This window comes from Stegodyphus dumicola, chromosome 1 (genome assembly GCF_044657685.1).
Source record: "Stegodyphus dumicola isolate Sdum_Otavi_A_Nest chromosome 1, ASM4465768v1".
Lineage (NCBI taxonomy): Eukaryota > Metazoa > Arthropoda > Arachnida > Araneae > Eresidae > Stegodyphus > Stegodyphus dumicola.
This window is the reverse complement of record NC_140768.1, coordinates 18,979,293-18,996,808: the sequence shown is the minus strand read 5'-3', so window position 1 is coordinate 18,996,808 and position 17,516 is coordinate 18,979,293. Positions and strand designations below refer to the sequence as shown.

The following is a 17,516-nucleotide window of genomic DNA, read 5'->3' as shown; positions in this document are numbered from 1 at the left end:
CCATAAAGGATCAGTTCGTGTTTTATGCAACAAAATATTTGAAGTTAAAAATGCTATACGAAAAGCTATTTCCTAATTCGACAATATTAGTTAGAGTAGTACTATGTTTCACTCATTCGTCAGTACGAACTGAAAGAGTACTTACAGTACTGATAACGAATGTACTTAAACGACTGCAATAAATGAACTATGGATTTTTTCCCTTTTTGAACTTTAAAAAGAGGCAAAACCGAACTTTGACCAATAACCCTTCTTGGACTTTGGAAAGCTGTTCAAGAGGAATGGGATAAAGTACCTCTTTCGATACTACAGAAGAGTTTATTGTCATGGAAATTACGGTGTAGAAAGATAGGGAAGAATAAGGGTTATCAAAAAGGACATTTAAAACACAAAAATGTAGGTAAAATATTTCTGTAATTACAATGAAAACGTCTAAAAAATGTTTGAACTGCCTTCTGTTATCGTTGCGAAATCATATATGGATGACATGCTGATGCGTCTGATACTTTGGGTTCAGAAAAGCATAAAAATCTATAAAAACTCGCAACTTTTATTTTTTTTGACTGCTGCAAATATCTGCCATTATAATAGTTAAATAAAAGAAACCTAACACTTACATTCCTTAAGATCATTTCATGCATTGACTTAGCAGAATTTTAAAAATGCTCTATCTTTTTGAAACATACCACCAGTTCTTTCTTCATGATATTCATTTGTTTTTATTTCTTCTGTGAAAGTGTGCTTAAGGGAAAAACTAGGCAGAGGGAAAAAAAAAAAAAAAAACGAATACTCATTAACCGTGTCCAGATTCATCCGAATGCATCAAAGTACATCGATTCTGCATTGCCAAAATATAATAGATTACCCTTTGATACGATTTTGTTCAAATACTGTTTTCGTAGAAAAAGTAAATGATATTGAAGTCATTGAAAAGCCTGCTCAAAATAACTGGAAAAGTCGACGACGCAATACAAAACTTGTCTCTTGTGATGGTTTTATACATCAAAAGAACTTTTCATGAGTGACGGACAGAAACGTCGTTAAGATTACGGCCCATTAACTCGCTGATGTTACCGGAGATGCAAACATATTTTACCAGAATTTCGAAAATACCTTGGTTCAGATTTCACCTTTCAACTGAAGAAATGCCTCTGCTATTATGAAGAAAACTAATACTATATATTTTATTGACAGGATAATCAAAACAAAGAAGTTGATATTTTCGTTAGGAATTCACAGTAATGGATTCGTTGCAGATCTTTGGCCTGCTTGCTATTGTAATTGCCAGAACGTAACAGATGATTCGCGGAAAAATAATTCCCCTTATTAAGAATTTAAAACATTTCCACAACACGAGGCGACATAAAAAATAAGAGTTGTGTTAAGGCTAATACGTGTTTTGGATGTCTGAAACCATTTATTTTCCAAAAAGTGAGAACATAAAAAAATCAAGAATTTTATTCAAGATCGAGAGCCTTTGCACTTTCCGGTGGTGTAGGATATTTTTCATGTTTGGTTTCAAGCATAACAGAGTTGAATGAAATCAATCCATTTCTGAACCATAAGACTATTGGAATGTGCCTTTTTCCTGCCTTTCACAGCCATCAGAAAATAAGCTTACACTGCCATATTTCTTTTTTACTTCCTTATACGAAGTAAAGGAAGTATATTGTAATCGCGAAAAATTTCGGTTATCATATTTCGAAGAAAATATACATTTTGACAGCTCTTGAATCCATTTAAACGATGTTTCTGGGTAACGCCTGTACGTACGGACAGAATAAAAGACTTTTTTTTTTTTTTTTTTTTCAAAACGCTTTGTAAAATGTACTTAAAGTGGATTCAGAAGGCATTTTTGGTAACGTTTGCACGTACACGCGTACGTACGTATGTCTCTCGCATAACTCAGAGTAACGTCAGAACGTTGCAATTTTGTGCATTTATATCTGCTATAACATGTAGTTGGGCATCTTCCTTTTTGATTTGGATTTCAGTTGGTTAACAATTAACGTCTTGCAGAGAAACGAAATTCTAATTTGTTTTGCTTGAATTATTGGGCTCGAATGATTATCGATAGCACACTGCGAGGTTGAATATTGCAGCAGCATTGTTAAACGAAATAAGACACGAAGACGTCGGTTTCAAATGTGTTTAATCGTTTCTAAACCGTGTTACAAAGCAGGTTCAGTTCGGCGTCCACCATTTTCCGAAAGCAAGATAAATCGTATTACTGCATTCTCAACAGCAGCTCGTAGCATATCAGAAAGAATGTTACGGACATGTCGGTATATCGCATCTTTCAATTCCACCAAATTGTTCAGATTATCACCATAAATAGTGCTTCTGAGATAACCCCATATTCAAAAGTCTCAGGAGTTGAGGTCTGGTGACCGGAGTGACCAAGAAGTAGGGAGGTGTCGGCCTATAATCCGTTCGTTTGTGAAATATTGCCTAAAAAACTGTGTGACATATGTACCAATGTGCGGTGGGGTCCTGCCCTACATAAATATCGGGGTGTCTGAAATACCACGTTGCTCCAGTTCAGGTATCACGAAACGTTTTAAAATTGGCGCTAAGCGGACTGCAGTCACAGTCCATGGAACAGGTCCTTTGGGCTCTTTTAGAATTACTGGAAAAATATATTTATGTTAAAATTAGAAATCTTGCATTTTACAAGTAATCCGTAATTTCAAGATGTTTCAGAAGGAAATCCTAGAGATTGAAAAAGAGGAGAATATAGGTAAGAAATATAGATGTCGTGAAATAATTAAATCTCTTTATATTTGCAAAAGCGACAGAGCCTTTTTCTTTTCAGACAAAGCCAAGCTTTCCAACACGAATGTTTACGCTAAATCACAAATTGGAATTTAATTATGAACCCGCTTTTTTAAAACCTCACCTTGACACAATTCCTTTGAATAAAAACACGCGAAAATTATTGTCTCATGAAGTTAGAAAGAACCTGTGATTATTTCGGCCTGAAAGATCTAGAACTCGTTTTACACGACCGAAATCAAAGGAAAAATGCGTAATCAGAACCAGGAGAGTGTAATGCAGGCATTGTCACTAAACATGAATAAAAGTGAGATTCTACGAATATCTGGTATTGTCAGAAAATATATTTCTTTTCAATCGTTGAAATGTAATTTTAAACGAAAGCTTAGAAAAAAGTAAATAAATAAATGCTGTAGGCCTAGTAAAGTTGAGAACACAACAAAAGCAGTAAAAGTATATTTTATTCCAGTTCATTATATTCTATAGTAGCATCTAATGGGAAAATGCTTTTGTTAAAGAACTTAACGGAGAAAGTTATCTCCAGAGTTGTATAAACCCAAATAGAATTCAGCAGCTGTTTCGGACTCCTTTTGTAAATATAATTATTAGTTCAAAAGGTCTATTCGACTCGAAACGGCATTTTGCGTCGAATCACTATAAAATTACGTCGTATCACTATAAAATTAAAAATACGTCGTATCTCTTTCAAATTGTTGCCACCAAAATATTATCGTCCTGTATTGTATTTAAATAAATTAAATAATGAAGAATCTGCGTAAATGTATGTGTCTTTCTCGCATTGTGTAAAAACAACGATATTGAGAGTCATCACGTTTTGAGTAACGTAGTCCTCCACTCGAACATGGTCACCTGAAGCCCGAATTTTTAATTTCGAATTTGTTTGTTTCATATTTTTTAAAACTTTAATGAATTTTTGATTAAAAACTCAACGATTTCAGAGGGAGTAATGGCAACACTATACAGAAAAAAAATCATTTTTATTTCCAGGGCGTCAGACTGTCTATCGGTAATTCTAAAATATGCTGCTTTTAAATATTTTTAGCCCAAATGCTTTCGAAACGTATATGTATGAGTGAATTGAAAAAAAGTGTTCCTTTGTAAACTTACTTTTTCAATTTTTTATTTTTGCTAGGATATTTGCTTCTTATCTGTGTAATTCCTCATTCATATCTGTGCAATTCATCGTCTCAATTTCATTCCTGTAACGATGGTAATAAAGGAAGATACCATATTTCTACTTCAGTATTTTTCTTAAACAGACCAAAAAGCCTTGGATAAGGTAAAATCATTATGCAAATTGATATAACCACCATCATTAAATCTCAGCTTCTTTAAGACGACCACCTTAACTGAAGATCAAAATTATCTGAATTAAACCTTGGGTGTTAAAGAGAATAAATTTATTATACTGCCCTTTTTAATCCCATATTCCAAAATCCATGATTTCAGTTTAAAATTCGAATTAAATAATACGTGCTTCTAAACTAAGACAATTTTGATTACACGGTAGAGTTTAGTTAAAAAGTACTCGAATGATAAATTTTTACACGAAACAAATTTACCGCGAAAGGCATTTTTTACAGCCAAAATCATCGGAGAAAATTGTCATCATAAGATAAAATAACCCATGATAGCACTAATTAAAGTATGCAGAAATTGTGATGAAAAAAATTATGCATGTAATTCTAAAATGGAAACGTACGAAGGTGAATTCATTGCATTAGATTATTACTGGATATGATTGCCTATTATTGCATAGAGGCGTAAGAATATAAGCATAGGTTTCAAATTTCTATCCACAAATGTGCTACTTTTCGAAATTTTTATCAGTTAAATTCAGTTTTGACTTGACCAGAGTTAAATTAAGAAAAATAAGCACGAGCTTAGGATATCAAAGGTATGGGGAACCACAAAAGGGTCCTTGGAATTGAAGGAAAGGGAGTACCTCCAAAAATTCTCATTGCTGGTTTTATTAGGGAATGTATTGTAAATGTATTATGTGGGGACACCAAAATCTTTTAAGTGCTTAAGACCTCTGAAAGTCTTAATCTGGCCCTGGATATATTTGACCCTTGAAACAGATACTTTCGCATTCTCTTTCCACTAACTGAAAGTGATTTAAGTCACATAATTTTTGTAATTACTTTTGAGGACAATATTCGTATTTTAAATAGTGAGAGCTTTTAACGAAAATAACTGGATTGAGATCAACTTAATAAATATAATTTTCTTCTCAATGATCCTGCATAAAAAATTGAATTGTCTATATTGTTTCTAAAAGGTGTCTCTTGATAATAATGTTTACGGTTAACAAAATTTTAAAATTTAAAAGCAACATACACAGAGTGTCCCATAAATATTGGTACAAACTTTAACGGCAGATAGGGCACTTCAAAAAGATCAAGAATTGTATAGTAACTTATGACCGCAAACGTCATCATACGCTGTTAGGTGGCGCTCTTCACAATACTTGGGCTGGCTTGGTCGGCGATTGCTTAGTCAGGGTTTACCTGTTGCCATCGCCAGAAAATTATCTCATATTTTCAGTTGTATTAGGCTTATTCCACCTTGTGCCACCAAATATGAAACGCAATATATGGTTTCAACATGACAGGATATCTCGCCATTATGGAAGATGTATGAGTGTGCCGTTTGCTCAAAGGTGGACTGGGCGTGGTTGATCTGTGGCCTAACCCCCGCACTGTCTGGATTTCATTCTTTGGTGAACATTTAAAGCTGCTGTGTATGAAATTGTCTTGGGTCCTCCTTGAAAGCTATGATCGCTCGTCACGTTTTGCGAACTTGTCCGATTGGATTGTCTTGCTCCTTTTGGTACTTCTCTTCTTCCCCTTTTCTCCGTTTTCTCATCTGAGATTTTCTCCACGTCCGGAATTCTTTATATCAAGTGCCCTTGGGCTTTAATTCTGGAACCAGCGACATTGCTCTTCGCAATAACTCGATCAATTATAGAGTCTAAGTCATCTGTGGAACCTGAAATTGATCTGGTTGCAAGAACTGTCTGCGCTGTTGCAGATATCCAAACAAATCCAGGTGTTTTTGGCCTGCCCTCCAATCCGTGGTTCCGTCGGTGCAATGTATGCAACACTTTTAATAGTAGCAACTTTGATCATCTTTTGTAGCATTTTGAAATGGTATCATCTCCTACAATATTACGCGATATTTATGAGCAATAAGCACTTCTGGTAATTTCTGTCTTGTGTCTTTTCGTTTCTTGTACCTCTGGATACCACTTTAACGTGACGTTTCCGGTCATGGCTTGTTATACAATTCTCAATCCTTTTAACGTACTCTGTCTGCTCTTAAAGTTTGTACCAATATTTATGGGAGACGCTGTAGATAGTTTGATAACTACAGTCTGTATAATGATGAATTTCATTACAATCATGATGTTTTATTTTTCATATTTCAGGCTTTGTAAATGGCATTTATAAATTTCACTTGAATGTCAATAATACAATGTTTGCCATAAAAAGTGTAATTGCTAATAAAAGCATATTATTTATAAACAGTTTATTTTATTACATTGATAAATCAGGTGTTATAATAACTAGCAAGGTAAATGAATTTAGTGTGGTTTAGGAATAGCTTCTGTTTTGCGAAAGCATACATTTTCATCTCAAACCGTAAACACCACACAGTGTTTTAAAATATATTGAAACTCTTACATGAATAAATTTCACATGAAGTTAAGTAACTATCAGTTATATAATAACTGAAATAGTTTAACATTTTTTACAAATTAATGTCATACGAAATTTAAGAGGCTCATTTTTTCCTGCTATTTAAATGTAATAATTAGAACCAAATGTAAAAACCTTACGCTGTATTTTGAATGCTTGATAATTAAAAAAAAATTCAGAAAATGAATAGTTACAAGGAAGAAAAAAATCTTTACAAATACGTTTTACCTTTCAGGTTCCTTCTTCATTCCTTACACCTCTATCCTTTTATTATTGCGCAACCGTTCAAGTGATATGCATTTCCCAGGTAAGCCCTATACAAGATTATTCTCTCTCTCTCTCTATATATATATACATAATAAATGAATAGGCAGGTCCAGGGGAGCAAAATAAGCAAATTTTATAATGAAATGGGTATGCGAAACTGGTGCGTGAAACCGCTGGCTCATAAGGAAGATGCGGACAACTGGTCCATACAGCAAGTAAGAAAGACTGGCAAAGTCTAAAGGAGGGGAGAACATTTTAATGATTCAAACCTTGTTAATAGGTGCTCAAAAATATGATCACACCCACAGGTCATTAGGTTTTCTGATGCTGGAGTCATTAGGTTCTAGAGTCATTAGGTTTTCTGATGCTGGAGTCATTTGGTTCTAGAGTCATTAGGTTTTTTGATGCTGGAGTCATTAGGTTCTAGAGTCATTAGGTTTTCTGATCCTAGAGTCATTAGGTTCTAGAGTTATTAGGTTTTCTGATGCTGGAGTCATTAGGTTTTTGGATGCTGGAGTCATTAGGTTCTAGAGTCATTAGGTTCTGGAGTCATTAGGTTCTAGAGTCATTAGTTTTTCTGATGCTGGAGTCATTAGGTTCTAGAGTTATTAGGTCTTCTGATGCTGGAGTCATTAGGTTCTAGAGTCATTAGGTTTTTGGATGCTGGAGTCATTAGGTTCTAGAGTCATTAGGTTTTCTGATGCTGGAGTCATTAGGTTTTCTGATGCTGGGGTCATTAGGTTTTCTGATGCTGGAGTCATTAGGTTCTAGAGTCATTAGGTTTTCTGATGCTGGAGTCATTAGGTTCTAGAGTCATTTGGTTTTCTGATGCTGGAGTCATTAGGTTTTCTGATGCTGGAGTTATTAGGTTTTCTGATGTTGGAGTCATTAGGTTCTAGAGTCATTAGGTTTTCTGATGCTGGAGACGTTAAAAATGACCATTGTTCTTGTCGGTATTCGACTCTGGACGTCTCAATTACGCGCCGAATGTGCTACTACGAAGGCATGCTGAAAGGAGGTGGGAAATACCTTTTATACGCCCCATTTTAAAGGGCGACTGGGGATTAGGAGACCAATCATGACATCCTCCTTGTGGTGACAAATTATTTTCCACCACCTTTTAGTTCGAGCCCCACTGTAGATTCATTAGGTTATTTTGAAAGAGGAAACATGAAATATGAGCAATGTCCTCGCCAGGACTCGAACCTGGACCTCTCGAATAGGCAGCGAATGTGCTACCATTACACCACAAAGGCATGCTCGAAGGAGGCAGAAAATACCTTATAAATTTTAAGCCAGGTCAACACTTGTGCATCCGTGTAGACACGTAAAGTACCGCCGACTTTGCTCACTGTTAAACTTTTGTCCCGGATGAAATTCCGAATGAATCCCTGGGTTGTGGTGGTGGTGGTGCGCTGCAGAAGAGGACCTTTTATGATGTTACCCTGTAGAGAAATAAGTTTAATTGGAAAAACTAGAGAGATGAAAAATTAGCAACCGCCTTCGCCGGGAATCGAACCACGGACCTCTGGAATACCGGCCTTGCGTGCAGAACCACTACACCACGAAAGCACGCTAGGAAGGCGGGAGAAATAATTTACTCCCCCTTTTAAAGGGTGACTGGGGTTTGGGGGGGACGCAATCTCCAAATCCGGAGTGTGGAGAGTCCTCATCCACAACCCTTTTAGTTCAGGCGCCACTGTAGAGACATTTATAGGAAAAGCCAGAGAGATGAAAAATTATCAACCGCTTTCGCCGGGAATCGAACCACGAACCGTTGGAATACCAACCCAGCGTGAAAAACCACTACACCACGAAGGCACGCTAGGAAGGAGGGAGAAATAAGCCTTACAGCATTAAAATCCAGTGTGCAGAAGCTATCTGCTACTGCTACACCGCCGCATGCGGTGGGTGGGCGAAGGGCTGTTCAAGTGTCTCCCACCCCTCTACTCCTACCACACTACTTTGGCTCCGTGTATTTTGAATGCCTCTTTGCCGCACAGACACTGCACGCTTATAAACATCCATACCTTCTCCAGGAATCGAACGCGGGTTTTTCGGTACGGCAATAAATGTCGCTAATCATCATCCCGCTTGGACGGCAGATCACATACACAAGTATAGAGGCAATGTACGTTAGCAAAGGTATCAGGTATTTCACGCGTATTTCCCGCAGCTCCTGAGTCTGGCCACCAGATCTCCATCGGACTCTATGGGGATTTTTGGAGATCACACGCACAAGAAATCCGTGCATTTAAAAATCTGGTGATTGTAGTGGCCAAGAAACAGATGTCTTCTCTCTGTTTCAACTGATACAACAGAGGTCGTTCGAACATCGACGTAATTTCTCGCACAGTTCCTCGTTAAGATTCTAGAACGGTCGGCGTTCTCGGAGATCGTTCTCTATGTATCCTTAGAATAACTTCCCCATTTCTGTCTGCAACCACAGAGCACGTCGGCGATCTCGCATTCGAATAGAGAGGCACACTGCTAAAAATCCATGCAGAGAAGGATGATTTACGCCAGCACATAGCTTACCGATCTCAACAACTTTATCTACCCCCTCAACCAGCCATTTTCGCACACACATTTCCATACAAAATCTGCTTATTTCTGTCTCACTAGCTACCTTTATATATTTGCCAGATATTTCAGAAGCATTCTACAGGGTGGTTATAATTAAAGTTCCACTTTGAAAATGGTCATAAGAGGAAAACTACTGGACCAAATGTTATCAAACTTGGTAATCGTTTAAAGGAAATCATGGAAATTTATTCTTCGCGTAAAAAAAAAAAAAAAAAAAAAAAAAATCAAAAACTCACCACCGAAGGGGGATGGCTCTACATGCATTATTGTCAAATGAAATAAGGGTTAGAATCTAACTTAACCTTTTGCTACACGTTTTAACATGTTACATACCCTTAAGAAACCCTTAAGTTGGCTTAAACAAAATTACCATTTAAAGGCGATGAAAGTGGAGTGCGCCATCAGTGTAACGGAGAAATCTGTCAGTGAAAGCCACAAAATAGCGATTAGAAAATGCAAGATCATACAAATCGCTAATCTGTGATTTTTGAAGTCTGAATTCAGCCCTAAGACATGAAGATATCGGTTTAAAACGTTTTTAATCGTTTCTAAAACGAAACTGTTTGTGGCGTTATGCAAAATCGCATTGGCTTGTAATTGGCTTACAGCAGCACGGTTTATGTTGGTAATCTAAACAATTTGGCGGAACTGAAAAATGCGATCCACCGACATGTCTGTAACATTCCTTCTGATATGCTGAAAGCTTTTGTCTTCGTGTCTTATTTTATTTAACAATATTGCATACAGCGCCATTACCAATTATAACCATCCTGTTATAATTGGTAAATTCATTATATATCAAAGTCAGTATTTTTCCCCCTCTTTTATAAAGTTCTGTATGAGTTATAAGCTACATAAAAGTTCCTTACAAATTTTTATGAAAGTTTTAAGGAAAGAAAATAATATATTTTGGGAGAAAGCTTAGTTTAATCAAAAAAGGAATTCCGTTTTTCGGTTAGGTAATTGATAATAAGAAGAGGGAAAAGTGAAATAAAACTATAGTTTCAAAAGCAATCAAACGGGTGTTAATCTTCACACAGAGAACTAACTGATTTACATCTGTAAATACACACGGTAGGTCACGATTCAGTAACGGATCGTGAGACAAGTTTGGTGGACCTCGAAAGGTTTTGAAGTCTTTTATTTTGTTATGAAATTATACTTATTCATTTCAAAATTTTGAATTAATTTGCATCATTGATTAAATCATATTTGTTAGACATTTGTTTATTATTGGCTCGTAATACATATGTTTTTCATTTCTTTGAGAGTAGTTATGTGTATATGGGTCAAGCCGGAACTATATGCTCATGTGGGTGGCGATGAATAAAATTTCGGCACATAATGGTGTAACAACACATACAAAGAGAACGAAAGCAGATAATGGCTGTAACAAATTTAATCATTCACTGACAATGTTGAAAAAAGAAACGTCCTTATTAAATCAAAAACCGGTAAAGGTATAGTGACCGAAACTGACTTAACAAAAACTTACAGTAAATTATTCGCTAGTACAGAAATTAGATGCCTGGGAAAATTTCGTTTTTGCTAAAGTTTTCGCAGGTATGGAAGTACAGAGCATTCTTTATATATATGACAGTGATTTAAATTTTTCCTGACTATTTCGATTAGCAAAGCAAATTTTAAAAACCTTTTTGAAAAACGAGCTCCTCGATTCTCTTTTGAAACACTTGAGCAGAAGCTAGCTTCAGTTATAAGTTTTTGATCCACCAAATCAAAGCCTTCTATTGAGATTCCAGTGGTAATTTTCTTGCGATAATTTCCTCATTCATCATCATTTTCCCATTCCCGTGGGAGATGAGTGGGTTTCTATCGCATTCTTCTTCTCATGTAACTCGAATATGAGTTGAAGCTAAAGGCATACACATACATCTAAAGTCAGATGCCAATAGAAAGCCTATTCGTTAATTCCGGCAGTCTCGTGTTTAATAGCGAATTAACGTATCTTTTAATTAAGGCATCTAACAGGATCTAGAAATACCTTCTTGTGCATTCTGGACGCCATGATGCATAAAAAATTTAAATCATTTAAAGAAATTATAAAATTTTAAAATCGATCTTAGTCTCTTGTTCTCAAAGGGTTACAAGTAAAGAACACATTATTAAAAATTATTGGTGTGATTTGAAATGGACTTTATATTTGACAGAGATTTTATTTGCCAGAGCTTTTACTTCCTTGTACGAAGTAAAGGAACTATTGTAATCGCGGGAAAATTTCGAGTATCATATTTCAAAGAAAATATCTATTTTGACCGCTTTCGGGTCCATCTAAACGATATCTTTCCGTGTCATCGGTATATACGGACAGAATAAAGAAATCTTTTATTTCAAAAATGAGTCTTTAATATGTCCATTAATTCAGAAGAAATTTTTTTCATTACGTCTGTACATTCGTAAGTAAGTATGTATCTTGCATAACTCAAAAACGAGTAGCCGTAAAACGTTGGGGATCGTTACAGAGGCTGTTCACACATTTTTTAGACGATGTATATTGTACTCACAAAACTAAATTACATAAAATTCTTGTATTTTAAATGTTCTTTTGACATCCCTTATTCTGAACTATCTTTCGACACCGCAATTTCCAGGATAATAATGCCTTTTGAGGTGGCAGAAGAGATATTCTATCCCATTCCTCCCGAACAGCTTTCCAGAGTCCTGTTAGGGTTTTGGGACAACGTATGGATAATGCAGTTTTTAAAAGCCCGAAAGCACAAAAATCCATAGGTGACACATCAGTAGATTTAGTAGGGATATCAGTGAAGGGTATGGCCTTGATACCAGTTTTTTGTTCCATTTCTTTTAGGAAATTTACAGTGGATTTGGATGTGTGACTGCTAGCTTTGTTCTGATGGATTCTCACAGATGGATGTCACTGTGGGTAAAGCGATGGCATTTCATTCAGAAAAATTGGCGATAAAATATGTTCCGATAGTATTTGGAGTTAATCTTGACATTTTTTTGCACTCTCTTTATTTTTAACTTGCCATTATAAGAAAAACCAGCAACCATCACGAATCCCTTAGAAAAACTTTCTTTCGATTCTTTGAACCATGTACTTAAATTTTTTCACCCCTTTTATGATAATAAATGGCTCTTTTTTTGTTACAATCATTTAAATACACCCATGCTTCATCTATTGTGACAATTGTTTTCCATTTTTCTTTGGATAAGTGTTTCTCATATAGAACTCTGCAGCGTGTCCTGCGTTGAGCGATATGCTTTGGAAGAAGACGATGCACATTGCGTTTTTTCGCTTTCTTAAGATTTAAATCAACATTTATCATTTTGTTTACAATGGACACCGAGCATTTTAATGATTTTTCAACTGTCCTTTGACTATGGGGATTTTCTTTTAACATTAAACAACGTACCTTTGCAATAGTCGAATATGTCCGTTTTTTTCTTGGATACTTGTTTGGAATTTTTGTTCCACCTGAGGCTCCAATTTGAATTTTGTTTCGTTTCTTGTTGATGATATTACCAATCGACGCTTTAGATATCACAAAACCATGACTCTAACATTAATTTTGGATAACGGAGTATGCATATTTCTCTTCGGAAAGAGCGTCAATGTAGCCTTCGAACCACTGCTTTGTTAAATTCGCCATTTTGAATAAAAACAAAACTTTCAAGCCGCAGACGATAATTTTGACTTTTAAAAACATAGTACAATTGCAATTACTTCTTTTGCTGCAAACGATTTTTTATTACCGCTTACCAAAATCGTCTAAAAAATGTGCGAACAGCCTCTGTATAACATGTAATCGTTATAACATGTAATTGTGCGTCCCCCTTTTTCGTTGCAATATGTATATATTTCGGAGTCATGTGGTGGGTTCTGTTTCTCGGCGGCACCAAGTGTACATAAATTTATATAAGATATAACAAAATACGATAGTTGCTTTAAAGTTAATTTGCGACCTCAAAATTAACGGTTCTAGATTTGGTGCTCTTCCCCTAAATGCATCTGTTCTCCTAAATTCGAGATCTTTCGATGATTATATAACAACCTCAAATTAAGCAATCATAGCTTGTCTCCACAATTGCATCAGATTTAATATAAATATAACTGGCGAATTAATTACGCCATTCGTCCCTTCCCTAGCTACTGCTCTGCCAACATCGCGTCCTAACGATATATATATCCCATATCATTTTCTTAACTGCCTACGTCACTTCATTTTTAAAGCGAATATACATAGAAATTTATTACATTTCATTATGACTGAATCAATGAAATGGATCGAATTTCATTACGGCTGGTTAAGAATCTACTGAGATGATTTTATATGCCTGAAAATACAGATTGGGGATTCGTCTAATTCGTTGTGTTGGCGTCATCTGTTCGTCTTCCCAGCCTGCCACTATGCCATCACGACAACGCTTCAAAAACATTACACACACACACACACACACATATGTATATATTTATATATATATATACAGGGTGATTCTAAATTGTTTTTACAAATTAAGAGGGGTGATAGTACTCATCCAGGTGGCGTAATGGCAAACTGCACATTCAGTTGATCAATGTTAAACGAATTTCGCTTACTGCGCATGCCCAGAAGAGAATTTGGCGCAATTACTACTTTGGTACAATTTTAAAAGAAGATAAATACGGCTTATGGTTGATATTATGTTATCTGGGCGTGTAAACAGTTCAGGATTTTAAAACTTGTTAGGTTGTAAGTTGCTTCACTACTTAGAATGTAAATATCGATTGTAAATTACGCAAATTTTCCTTTAAGAACAATTACAAAACAGAAAACATAAAATGCATTAGCTGAGTCTTTATTGATTATACTTGTGAAGAATAAAAGCCAATTGCGTTCTTATCACACATTCCATTCATATATACTTTAACAAATTAAAGAATAAATCCAGTTTAAATTACTGAATTAAAGTCAAGGAAATTATCTTAAATAATTGATATTAAATATAACATTAATGGACAAAATAAACCAAAAGGAAATGAAACAGAAGCAAATGCATTAAGCACAAAACAAATTTGGGTAGTATTACAATTGTAAACTGTCGACAAGACCTACATGACGAACAGGCTTGTGTAGAGTTGCTTATGCTTAGTGGCCGGTATTTCCTCCCACGTCAACGGTACACCACTGAGCATGCGCAGTAATCGAAATTCGTTAACATTGATCAACTCAATGTGCGGTTTGCCATTACGCATCCAGGTGAGCAATAATTACCATAGAACATAGAGTCGCATTCCACTCTGAGAAGCAGAAATGAGGAATATTAGAATCCCAACCTGAATTTACAACAGTGTTGGGAAAGCGAATGAACGAGACCAAAAGTTGCGCGATCGGTTTAGTGAAAAACTCACAGAGAGTGCACAAAATGGATAAAACCGAAAACTTGCCGTTCGAATATTAATTCGGGCTCAGAGTTTGATGGCAAACACTGAAATGCACATCTTTGGTTCGCAAGGTCTCAACCTCGCAAACGATCGCAACAAGTTAATTATCTAAATAAAGGGCTGAATATACATATAACAGTGAATCAAGTCAGCCAACTTCAGTGTCTTTTTGTGCAGTATGAGCAAAAGTTAACTTTCAGTTTTTTGCGCCGAAAATTTTTAAATCTTCATTAAAAATTGTGAAATACAAAAAATCTTAAAACACAAAATATTTAAAAAAAAATTACAATTAAAATTTCTACGCAAAAGCAAGGAATTTGACCAGCGGGCAGGAAGACAAAATTTTTGTTACACAAAATTGAAAGTTTACTTTTGGTCCCACTGGACAGAAAAGTACTGAGCTTGGTGCACCAACTGACTTAATTCACTATTCTATTCTGAGTTCAAATGTAAACAAATAGCGGCTTCGTTAGGCTTAGCAAGACTTAACCTTAATTTGTTGATAATTCAACAACTCCTGCGTGCAGATTAACTTGTAGAGTCATTAGGTTATTTTGAAGCAGGAGATGGGGAAAATGTGCTGTGCCCCCCGCCGGGACTCGAACGTGGACTTGTGGAATACCCGCCGAGTGTGCTACCGTTACACTACGAAGGCATGCTGGAAGGATGGAGAAAATAATCTTATATACTCCGCCTTTTTAAGGGCGACTTGGGATTAGGGGATTTAATCGCCAAATCCTTGTAGTGATGACTTATCGTTCACCACCTTTTAGTTCGGACGCCACTGTAGACAAATTAGGATTTTTTTTTCGAAGCAGGAGACATGGAAAATGTGCAAGGCCTTCACTGGGACTCGAACATGGAACTCTCGAATACGCGCCGAGTGTGCTATCGTTACACCACGAAAGCATGCTGCAAGGAGGACGAAAATACCTTATAAACTAAAGGCATAAAAACCTTAGCTAGAACATAAAAACAGCATAGTTCAATCACTTTTAAAGCAAAAAAGGCACAGTTTATGCGTTTGGTGCAGCCGATTGCAACCAAACAGGGAGATGCTCATAATTATAGCAGTTCCATACACAAAATTTCAACGTTCTATGGCTGCTTATTTTTTAATTATGAACAGATGTACAGATGTCAGGAGAAAAACTCTTCTGAAGCCATTTAATTCCATTTTAGAATCTCTTCTTTGCGTCCTTACGTACGCAATTTCAGTACTTCATTTATGTCGTACAAGGAAGTAAAAAAAGGAAGAGAGATGAGCTGAAATTTAAAATTTACTGGCGAAGTATGTTTGACAAGAATCAGAAACCAGAAATGTTTCCCGCAGTATAAGTCTTCCATGGCCGATTGGGTTTAGTTTAGATCGCAAATCCCTAGAAATTTTCGGTATAAACACTCTTATGATACTTAGGACATCAATCTATGATATAAGGATGATTTAAAGTGAAATAAATCAAATGCAGAACTTTTGAAAATAATCTCTGGTGGGAAGCAAAAATAATTTGGCATAAGATCCAATGACCCAGGAAAACCAGACTTGGTGGAACAGAAAGACGTTGCATGATCTATGACTTGCCCAATACGCGTTAAGGGTCAGAATTATTTATGCAGTAACATTCTAAATAAAACCTGAAACCAAGAACTTTTGTTTTCTCATTTTATGCGTATCGAATGAGTACTGTGGAATAGACACATGGAAAGCGACGTAGAGAATTCGATTTCGGCATTTAATGGTCCATATCGACAGTTTTCATCCAGATTCAATGTAAAGCATCCAGCAGAACAAGTATTTTATGCAAAATCTTCAACAACAATTCTTTGGAATAATACATACCGAACATGCATGATGGTACTGCTTGATTGCTTATCCGTTTTGCCATCATACAAAATGTCTAGACCTCAGAGTGCAACCTGAGTGTCTTCTCGCACAGGCGTGAAAATGAATACAGCAAGAAAAAGATGAAAATAGCCCTTTTTATTTATCACCTTAATTTTTAACAGATGTGCACGAACTTTGTGCTCACAAAACACCCGAATACTTGCGGTAAGAAATTCGATAGATAAGAAGTTAGTGCTAGGCTTCCCAATTTAGTTTAACCTAACAGGCTGACTCAGAAACCGACACCGGCGATAGACTAACTAAACGGCCTCTACTTAGTTTAACAACTGGAGGACAAAGTAGCAAACGTGCGATATATCAGCGAAATCACGCTCTGTCTAACCTATTCATTCCACCTGTTTAAATACTCTCTTTCGCTTACTTAATTTGCATCCTGGAGAGGAAATGTTGTTGCTGTTGCCGTGCTGTCCAGGAATTTCATGGAAGAAGGGTTGCCAGAATCTCAAGGAGGTTCGACTTCTATTTCCACCCCACTTTTGAGGAAGAGCACCCCGCGGGACAGTCAAGGGTCACCCACCCCTTTTCCCTACTACCAATCCACACGAGAGGACCGGCTCACCATATATTTAGAGTATCTCCATGCCGCAAAGACACTGTACATTAACAAACATCATGTCTTCTCCAGGATTCGAACCCGGGCCCTTCGGTACTTCAGTAGGCTCCCCTAACCATTTAACCAATTCTGCATGGATATATCTATACCTGGGTTGGAAGCCAACTCAGCGGTTTACCTCCCCTAACCGTTAGCATATTTCACAAGTGCACATCTGTGTAGCCACCGAGGGAGTGGCTTCTAGGATGGACCAATGAGCATCCAGCGATGTTTCTGTCATGTCACATGACCTTTCGCGTGCTT

The 17,516-nt window shown here is 36.4% G+C and overlaps 1 protein-coding gene across 2 annotated transcripts in view; it reads left to right on the top strand.

Annotated features, from left to right (window-relative positions):
* Positions 1 to 17,516, top strand: part of LOC118184539 (uncharacterized) — a 215,190-nt gene that overhangs the window by 133,178 nt on the left and 64,496 nt on the right. For both annotated transcript variants that reach the window (XM_035354232.2, XM_035354233.2), the window contains one exon: positions 6,733 to 6,804. The gene's annotated coding sequence lies outside the window, so the exon portion shown is untranslated. The remainder of the gene's footprint in view (positions 1 to 6,732; positions 6,805 to 17,516) is intronic.